The sequence below is a fragment of the Eurosta solidaginis genome, chromosome 4, assembly GCF_040869045.1.
Source record: "Eurosta solidaginis isolate ZX-2024a chromosome 4, ASM4086904v1, whole genome shotgun sequence".
Taxonomy (NCBI): Eukaryota; Metazoa; Arthropoda; class Insecta; order Diptera; family Tephritidae; genus Eurosta; species Eurosta solidaginis.
Window position 1 is genome coordinate 260,761,088 of NC_090322.1, and position 10,708 is coordinate 260,771,795.

Below are 10,708 nucleotides of genomic sequence, written 5' to 3' on the forward strand. Positions count from 1 at the left end.
CGGCATTTTCATCAAAAATCTCCAACATCAGCAAGTAAAGGCGTTTTAGTTTTGATTTTTCACTTAGTCTTGGCATTTTTTAATTTGTGTAACAATCAAAAAATGTTGTTCGGCAATAATACAGCTGATAAACAGTCAAGTTTATCAAGAGTATTACTAGGTGCGTTCATATAACAGCGTGTGTAAATGGATATAATTTTACACCTTATAAGTTTATATGCTATCATGAGTCCCCCTAATGAAATGTGCGCGTAAATTTATACAAATTGTGTAAATGATTTTTCATACAAAATTTGACAGCTCGTTTACGCACTAGATAAATTTATACGTTTACACACTTTACAAGGCATTTATGCGGTTACATGAGTCCCCCTATTGTGTAAACGCGGTAAACTCAAAGGAATGCAACCTTGCAGACATTACAGCAGGCATTTTCAACAGAAATCTTCAACGTCAGCAAGTCATTTACAAGAATATCTTAGTAAAGGCGTTTTAGTTTTGATTTTGCACTTAATCTTGGCATTTTTTAATTTGTATAACAATCAAAAAATTTTTGTTTGCAATAATACAGCTGATAAACAATCAAGTTTATCAAGAGTATTACTAGGTGCGTTCATATAACAGCGTGTGTAAATGGATATAATTTTACACCTTATAAGTTTATATGCTTTCATGAGTCCCCCTAATGTGACCCATGATTCAATCACAAGAGGTTTGCTCGACAGACAAACTTTTTGACAATTGCAGCCATTTTGCTCCCAAATCGAATTGACATCCGTTAAATGTGTTGTTTCTATGCGATTTTTCGAAAAATATTAGTAGTAGAAATGGGAAGCAATCAGTTTACAAATACCCGATAAGTACTGAACTGCATAATTCCTTAGAACATTTATTTTAATTTTATGATGAATTTATTAAGTATGCCATATGGTCTGACAAAAAAAAAAAAAAAATAAAAATGAAAGAAAATGGCTTATTGTCTTAGAACTTTATATTCTGATCTAAACTTTGACAGAAGAGTTCAGCTTTTATGCGGTCCTGCTACACAGGGAGTATTCACCTTTTTATTCTGGAATTTTGGAAAGATCCTTTACGTTAAGTATTCATTGAAGTGTTCCGGATAAACCGTTAATTTAGAATATTCTGACCACGATTGTGTGATACTACCTCACGAGGTCCGAATATACATAATGTTCAAAATATAAACCTATTCCCCATATTCTTAAATGGAGGCGAATGTTCCGGACATACGGTGAATAAGTTAACATGCTCAATGAGTACATTTCGTTATGGCATCTTCATTAATTACTAATGTCATTTTTACGTGAATCAATTTACTAGTCGATTTTTTGACGTTGAACAATGGATTTTGAAGTGGTTTAGGTTTCGTATGTTCATAGGTTTACGAAAGTGCACGCTTCCTTGTTGTCCGTACTTTTCATAAAACCTATGTTAGCCATGTTTTTTTTTTTATGTTTAGCCACACTAATTTTTCAATATCGTCCTATCTCAAAACATTTTTCAAAAACTTCCCATTTCATGATTTGTCACAAAAACGCCCTATATTAGAATTAGATTGAAGAACGCCTCATAATGCTTTACATTAACTCCCTCTTATGTTAAAATGCATTGAACTTAAGGGCGAATTAATGGTGACTTATAACCATAAAGCCATAACCAGATAAAACAGCTGATCGAACCTACCTTATGGAAATAAATGTAATCGATTAATGGTGCCATACCATAAAGCTAACTCGCTTACATTGATTTCCTTAAGGCAGGTTCGATCAGCTGTTTTATCTGGTTATGGCTTTATGGTTATAAGTCACCATTAATTCGCCCTTTATGCTTATATAGGGAGTTTTTGAAACAAATTTTGATATAGTGTATTTTTGAATAAAATTCGAAACCAACATAATAGCTCTTTATTAATTCACGAAATATTTAGTAGAAAATCAATTATTTCCTCCAAAACCTGTTGGCATTTACAAATTTATTATCACTACTAATATACTACCAAAGGTATTTTTCTACTACAATTTTCGTTAAAGGGATAGAATTATTACCCGTTTTTCTTACTTCGTAAAAGCAACCCGTCCATTGAAGAACAAACCTCTAGTAATTGAATCATGATGTGACCATATAAATCGTTCCCAAGATGGTCGGGCTAGAACCTTAAAGGTGCTGTGTTACCGGAGCGTACCGGATCTGTATCCGGTAAAAGACCATCACTACGATATCACTTCCCAAAGCTTTCGGGAAGCAGCCTTATCGCTACAAGAACAACAACAGGCGAAACACAATGACAACATATTTATCGCCTTCGGTGATAAAGTTCTGTCGGACGCGAAGAAATGTTCGAGCGATTTCTGTCTGCAATACATGTTGTATCCTTCGAGTTACAGGGGAAGAGGGCTAGCCAACTGATGCGCAGATAACCGCATCGACGCTTTGCTCAGCATCTATGCCAATGTAGTTCGAAAAGTCATCGAGAGCTAAACCTTTAAGAACCCTGTCGATGTTAAAATGAGGGATTCAGCTCGCGTGCGTTTTCCATTTGTCGCTGACCACGTGCTAGGGCTGCGTCGCTATTAAACCTGCGAAACAAGCTAACCAAGGAAAGGAATGGTACCTGATTTCCCTACTTTCCACAATAGCGCTAGCAGCCAATCGACTAAATTTGTAACTGAATCATTATAAATCCCAACATGGGACAGTATTCGTGGCGCTTGACTTGTCAAAGGACTTTGCAACAATTGTTACTAGAAAAGCTTGTGGAATCATTATCTTTTCTTTTAAGGTAAACAATTATCCGCCTTGCAGGTGTCTTTGAAGTGGACATAAAACACGTAGGAAAATAAATAGAAGAAGCAGCACACCTCAAATTTGATGAAAAGCTTGGTCTTAATCTCTTCGGATGTATAACTTGTTAAACTATTGTTATTATTACGCATTATACTGCTATATATACAATTATTAAACGAACATAATAAAGTTGATATTTCCATTTCTATTATACCTAAGGAGAAGAAGGCAAACTCTTCTCATTTGTAGAGTGCCACTTTCATTTTTTTCAGCCAAACTTTTGACGGGTGTACGGTAACCTGGGTCCATTTGTATGGACGAAAGTTAACCGATATCGCGCCATCGATTTTTCGATTGGATTTAGGCTCAGGAAAAAAAGTTCCACAACCTAAAAAAATAATTTTCGAGCCTGCGAAAAAAAATGGCGAAAGGGTTAATATTTCGACCAAAAACTCCCCAAAACCCAAAAAATATTTTTTTTTTCAAAAAACTGTTATCGCCAACGTTTTTACAACAGTTATTTGATTAACCCACCAGTCTAGCTTAATGCCTTTGGGTAAGAATTTTATAAATTTTTTAATCGGGATTACTTCGGAACAATTTCGACACTTTTTTCGGGACTCCTTTACGGATAATATCGGAATTATTTCTGTGTGATTTCTGATGGTTTTTGAAATAATTTTAGAACTATCTCCGGATCACCTTGGAGTTTTTTTTGGATTTATTTTGGGATAATTTCGCGATTGTTCAAATGGTATCGGGGTTATTTCGTGATGATTTCGAGATGTTTCAGGGATTATTTCGAGACTATTTCCGGATCTTATGGGGCTTGTTTTTGCGTTAATTTTGGCATTATTTCGCTGCAGTTTGGGGAATATTTGGTGATTTTCGTTGGGAATATTTTGGTACCTTTTAGGTATAATTTCAGGAATGCTTTCAGAGCAGTTTAGAGATTATTCTTTCAAGGTTGCCTTCGCGAATATTTCGGAACCTTATCTGGATAATTAAATAAATGCTTTCGGGATAATTCAGGAATTATTTTTGAAATTATTTCGGGGATATTATGTCGTCTCGTGGTTGAGTTCAGGATGATTCCGAGATACCTTGGTACTGTTTTGGAGTTGCTTTAGGTATCATTTCCGAATTTAGGAATCTTTCCGAAGAGAGTTGGTTTTATATACATTAGAGACAACTTCGGGATAAATACGTGATTATTTCACAGGATCATTTCGACATTTTGGATTGATTGGGGACATGTTTTCCGAATCATCTCAGGATGATTTGGATAAAAATACTCGTTTGAAAATAAAAATCAAACAATTTCAATCTATTTAATTTTTTGCTTTATTCAGCATTAGTTTAATTACAATTTAATACTTTTTTGCATTTACATTTTTGATCATTAATACTAACTTACTAGATACCTAAATACAAGAGTTTTGTCACAAAATTTTCATCAACTTAACGGTGCAATTTAGTGCGCTTTATTTAGTTTGAATTAATTAATTCTCTTCCCTTAACAATTATTTTTAATGCTAATTTGTATATCATGATTTTTTCTTTTAATATTAATTACATTTATTTTTTAAGCTTTTTAATCTCACTTCGAAGCGTTTAAACGAATTATAAATTTCGGCTACATACTAATTATACTACGATAAAGTTCTTAATTTATATTTTTATTTGTTTTTAACAGCACATTTTCCTATTTATTAAAAATATAAATAGTGCTTTTAAACATGTCTTACATACATATAAACGCTGCTTTTAGCTTTGCGGATTATCCACAATAGTTTTTACTACCAGCTTTTTTAAATTGTCTTCTAAATACAGTAGCGGCACACAAATTCAGTTTACTATGAATTACAAGCTTTTCAGAGCATAGTATGCTTGCATACCTAATTAGTTCGCCGCCGCTGTATCAATGTTGATATATGAATCTTCCATGCATTACAGAATGAACAAGGCAGTGTAAATAATTTGAAAATAGTTAATAGATGAATCCGCGCATTTTATATTTTTTTATTAAAGTCTAAATTGTGTTAATTCAGTATATTAATCAGTCAATTATCAAGTGAGAGCTTTGGTGAAATTTAATCTGGGTCAACGGCAAATGCGTATTTCTACACATCATTACTATGCAACTGGTCAACATATACAAGAAATGCTTAAGCGTTATTCCATGTCAATTTGTATGCGCTTTCCATTGACGATGATTCTAAATACATATATTCAAAATATCCACAATTTTACAAAATAAAAAAATAATAATAATAACATCATGGTTGTTCCAATCATGATATAACTTCTCCTAGGCCTGCTCTTTAACATTAATTGTATCAATAGCTATGATTTTTATATATTTCAATAATTTTAGCTCTTCAATTAAAGAAATTCGTACTGAAACTCTCGTATGTTTTCTTTAATGTTTTTGTTTCTGTTTTAACTGTTATTCTTCATTATCGAAAACCAAAAATTTTCCGGACAGATAACGTTATGAAAAAAAATGTTTTTATTCCATTTGGGTAGCAGAAAAGTAATAAAGAAAGTAATGGCTTTAATAACTAAAAGAAAAAATATTTCAAATTTTTTTGATAATGTTAGTAAAAAAATTGGATTGAATAAATTTTTTATATTTTATACTCATCCATTAGTGAATCAATTTTTTAAAATATTAATAATCTGCATTTTAATATTTAACAAAGTGGTTGTGTTGTCAACATATTTCCATTACATAAAAAATACGTTCTTCTAATTTTTCCCAAATTATTTAATAAATTTAATTTGAAAATTGCTGAAGAAAATTGTTTTCGTACACTAAGCAATACGGGTACTATCCGATTTACAACAACAAAAAAAAAAACGAAAACTATTTAAGTATATATCGATTGCTCGGTGGAATATCACCATATCTCAGCTGCCGTTTCAAAAATGCAACATCTTACCAAACACCAAACTTCTGACAAGCACTCTATATGAGAAATTGCTTGAATATTGCCCTACTTGAGTATCTTTTTAGAAAACGCTCTATCTCACAATTTGTTTGAATAACGTACTGTTTTAGATTTCGTTTGAATAACCCCCTCTCGCATATTTTGTTACAAAAACGCCCAATCTCAGCATAAAATCAGTACATTTTGTGTTAAGATGGAGCGTCTGTGAAACAAGTTCTGAGATAAGGTGTTTTCAACCAAATTTTGAGAAAGGGATTTCTTGAAATAAATTTTGAAATAGGGCGTTCCTTAATGAAATTCTGAGAGCGTACTGTACTTCAAAATAAGAAAAATTATCTAGAAATTTCAAACGAATTCGTAGATAGGGCGTTTTCAAGCTGGTAGCCGAGATAGGGTGATATACAACTCAGATGTCCATATATAACTTTTTCCCAGGGAGTTTTTCTTCATTTTCATATGAAAATATATGAAAATCAGGAAAAACTCTCCGGAATATTTATTTATAATTGAGTCGATGGTGTTACGCCAATAAATTTTTTAATTTCAATTTCAAACCAATAGGGAAGGGGCTTTAGATCCTTACTCTAGATTTTGGGGACATTTTGAATATATGCTGAAAATATCACACCAAATATTTCTTAGTAATCTTTTTATATACATATGATAAAACAAAAACCAATTAAAGTTTAAGTCGCTCTTGATGGTTAAGCTTATGTTGAAGTTCATATTTACATATATGTATATGTTTGTATATATGGCGCTGGGATAGTTTTAATAATTTAATTATAAACTTAAAATAACATAGTCAGTATATTTACCTTACATTAATAATAATTTGAACACTTTACAATAATGCCGAAATAAAAGTAAGCAATTCCTATGGAATTTCTCAATTAAAAACAATTACAAATTATGAAAAAGAAATTTTGACTAATAAAATGACGATAAAAGCACTTGGCGATTTGTAATGGGCTTAGTACTAAGTGAATAAATGTGAACTTAAGATGAACTTGTTCTTAAACTTAAATAATATTCTTATACATATATAGAGCTCAACTTAAAAAATATTCGTACATAAATTTCTTATATATTTGAGGCTATCAGGCGAGCACGACTATCAGCTTTAAAATGTTATATTTTTTACACAGTTTAAAAATACACAAGAGAAAAATTATTTTTTAGCAGCCAAGTTGATAACTAGTCGATGTGAAAACCCCAATTGCATATTTACAGTTTTTTTTTAGTTTGCAAAACAGTCACTAAATTAATGAGATTATATTAACTTAAAAAAATAACAGCACACTAAAAAAAAATATCTAAACTTAAACGTTGATTCTAACATACTCTATGTATCAGAAGGATATGGCATATTTTTAGTAGAGAGTGCTGAGTCTTATCAAAGAGAACAGAAATTTTAATTTGTTCTGTAGACGAGTCTCAAATGCATAAGCTTGGTTTTCACTAGGTCAAATTTGTATACAAACTTGACCATATCAATAAAATGACATGTATTACAACATCAAATGCATTTGTCAAAAAATGCTAAATGTTTTGTTTTGACTGCAAAGTAACAATTAAACTTGACCACTAGGTGGGAACGGCAATTGCCCGACGGCATGGCAAATTTGGCATTAAAATTTCACTTGCTAACATGTTGGCAATTTATTTTCAATTGCTAATTGGCATAATAAATAATGTCTTATCATGTGAAAAAACAATGAAACGGGTTGTGAAATAAATGAACACAAAATTTTAGCGCCAGTTTTGACAACGGAGCAGTAATGTGACATAATGAAGCGGCTTTGCCTCAAATTAGCAGCGGCAATTTTCATTTCATTACGGCCACCGTGGTGTGATGGTAGCGTGCTCCGCCTATCACACCGTATGCCCTGGGTTCAACTCCTGGGCAAAGCAACATCAAAATTTTAGAAATAATTAGAAAACAATTTTTCTAAGCGGGGTCGCCCCTCGGCAGTGTTTGGCAAGCGCTCCGGGTGTATTTCTGCCATGAAAGCTCTCAGTGAAAACTCATCTGCCTTGCAGATGCCGTTCGGAGTCGGCATAAAACATGTCGGTCCCGTCCGGCCAATTTGTAGGGAAAATCAAGAGGAGCACGACGCAAATTGGAAGAGAAGCTCGGCCTTAGATCTCTTCGGAGGTTATCGGCCTTACATTTTTTTTTTTTAATTTTCATTTCAGTCATTTTGACCTAATCAAAGAGGACAAATACAATAAAAGCCGTCACTCGATATTTTTTTGGCATTTACTCGATGTATACTGAGAGGTAGTCGCTACTTTTTTTTTGGGCGAGATGTTTATAAATGTCTTCTATACATTTTGTAGGGTATTTGTGTTTACTTTTTGACTGTATTTAATTAATTTATTTAATTCTCTTTCCAAAAATCATAGTTACACAAGGGGCATACACTGCATGGATAAATGCGAGACAATTAAAAATGTCCCTCTCAGAAAATATTCGGCATCAATTTTTTCAATTTCCAGCGAGATACTCGCCACAAAATAACGAGTGACGGCTCTTATTGTATTTATCCTCTTTGACCTAATGAAAACCAAGCAGTATTGAATAAAATCCTTTAAATTACAACAGTGGTGAAATGGTTGAATCTGGTTAACGCTAGGTCAAATTTTAGCGAAAAGTTGTTATATTAATGTTAATTACCTAGGGCCCTATTCAGTAACTGTGAGTTTTAAAATGTACACTTTTTCTTCATATAATTTGTATGAAGGAAAAATGTACATTTCAAAACTCATAGTTACTGAATAGGGCCTCTGCTTTATCGTCAGAGTAATATGAAATAGTGGAAACCATGGCGGAACCATACAAGGTGGCAGCACTGTGACATTTATGAAAACATAAATAAAAATTCCACGTGCTTTGTTTTTGGAAATTAATGTACCTATGTCAAAATCACCGGAAGTTGAAGTGTCAAATTATATTAAAAAAGTACCATCAGCTGATTTCCGGCCATCACCTGTTCCTAGTCCCGCCATGGTGGAAACGGTGAAATAAACGAACACAAAATTTTAGCATGGGTTTTGACAATTGACTGATTTATCCACATCGAGTGAGTAATGTGACATAATAGATACTACTTCCTCCTAAATCACAACTGTGGTGAAATGGTTATCTCTGGTTGACACTAGGTCAAATTTTGAAACAAAAGATTTTATTTGGATGTCAACGACTTGTCGTAAGGCGGCAATCCCCGTGTGGTGGTAGCGTGCTCCGTTTACCACATAGAATATCCTGGATTCAACTCCCGTGCAAAGCAACAACAAAAATTTAGAAACAAGTTTCTTCAATTCAAACAAAAAAAAAAAAAAAATTAAGTGGGATCGCCCTCGGCAGTGATTTGACAAACACTCCAAACTAAATTCTGCCATGAAAAGCTTCTCAGTGAAAACCCATCTGCATTGGAGATGCCTTTCTGACTCGGCTTAAAACATGTAGGTCAAGTCCCGCCAATTTGAAGGAAAAATCAAAAAGGAGCACGACGCAAATTGTATATCGTGTCTTTTATTTTTTTACTTGTCATACGACGTCAAATACGTCTTTTTTGACTTCAAAGCTTTCATTGAAATTGCAAATTAGTAATAACGGCAATTGCACTTTAATATGCCAAATTTTGACACAAAAAATTTATTTTCCACATGTGCAAATTTATTCCATTTGTAGTCGGCCTTTCATTTTTTAAAGCCACAGCAAGTAAAACAACTGGAAATGATAAGACGGTGCATGAAATAAATGAACACAATGAGGTGATTCACTTAGGCCCACTTGCAGAGCGGCAAGTTAAGTTTTTAGCTCAGAGTTACGCCGACATGTCATACATTTTTGACAATTTTTTTAAACTAACTCCAAGGCGAATTTATACCAGGTGGTGGCAAAGTGAATTCAATCAATTCGCCGTGCAGATGAATGTCAAGTCAAAAGAAAATTTTCATAGATTTCGATTAAGTGACATTTTGTTTGACAAGGCTTTGTATGGAAAATTATCAAGAAGAAGCAATCAGTCATTTTGACCTAATCAAAGAGGACAAATACAATAAAAGCCGTCACTCGTTATTTTTTTGGCATTTACTCGATGTATACTGAGAGGTAGTCGCTACTTTTTTTTTGGGCGAGATGTTTATAAATGTCTTCTATACATTTTGTAGGGTATTTGTGTTTACTTTTTGACTGTATTTAATTAATTTATTTAATTCTCTTTCCAAAAATCATAGTTGCACAAGGGGCATACACGGCATGGATAAATGCGAGACAATTAAAAATGTCCCTCTCAGAAAATATTCGGCATCAATTTTTTCAATTTCCAGCGAGATACTCGCCACAAAATAACGAGTGACGGCTCTTATTGTATTTATCCTCTTTGACCTAATGAAAACCAAGCAGTATTGAATAAAATCCTTTAAATTACAACAGTGGTGAAATGGTTGAATCTGGTTTACGCTAGGTCAAATTTTAAGCCAAAAGTTGTTATATTAATGTTAATTACCTGGGGCCCTATTCAGTAACTAACTGTGAGTTTTAAAATGTACACTTTTTCTTCATATAATTTGTATGAAAGAAAAATGTACATTTCAAAACTCATAGTTACTGAATAGGGCCTCTGCTTTATCGTCAGAGTAATATGACATAGTGGAAACCATGGCGGAACCATACAAGGTGGCAGCACTGTGACATTTATGAAAACATAAATAAAAATTCCACGTACTTTGTTTTTGGAAATAAATGGACCTATGTCAAAATCACCGGAAGTTGAAGTGTCAAATTATATTAAAAAAGTACCAATCAGCTGATTTCCGGCCGTTACCTGTTCCTAGTCCCGCCATGGTGGAAACGGTGAAATAAACGAACACAAAATTTTAGCATGGGTTTTGACAATTGACTGATTTATCCACATCGAGTAAGTAATGTCACATAATGG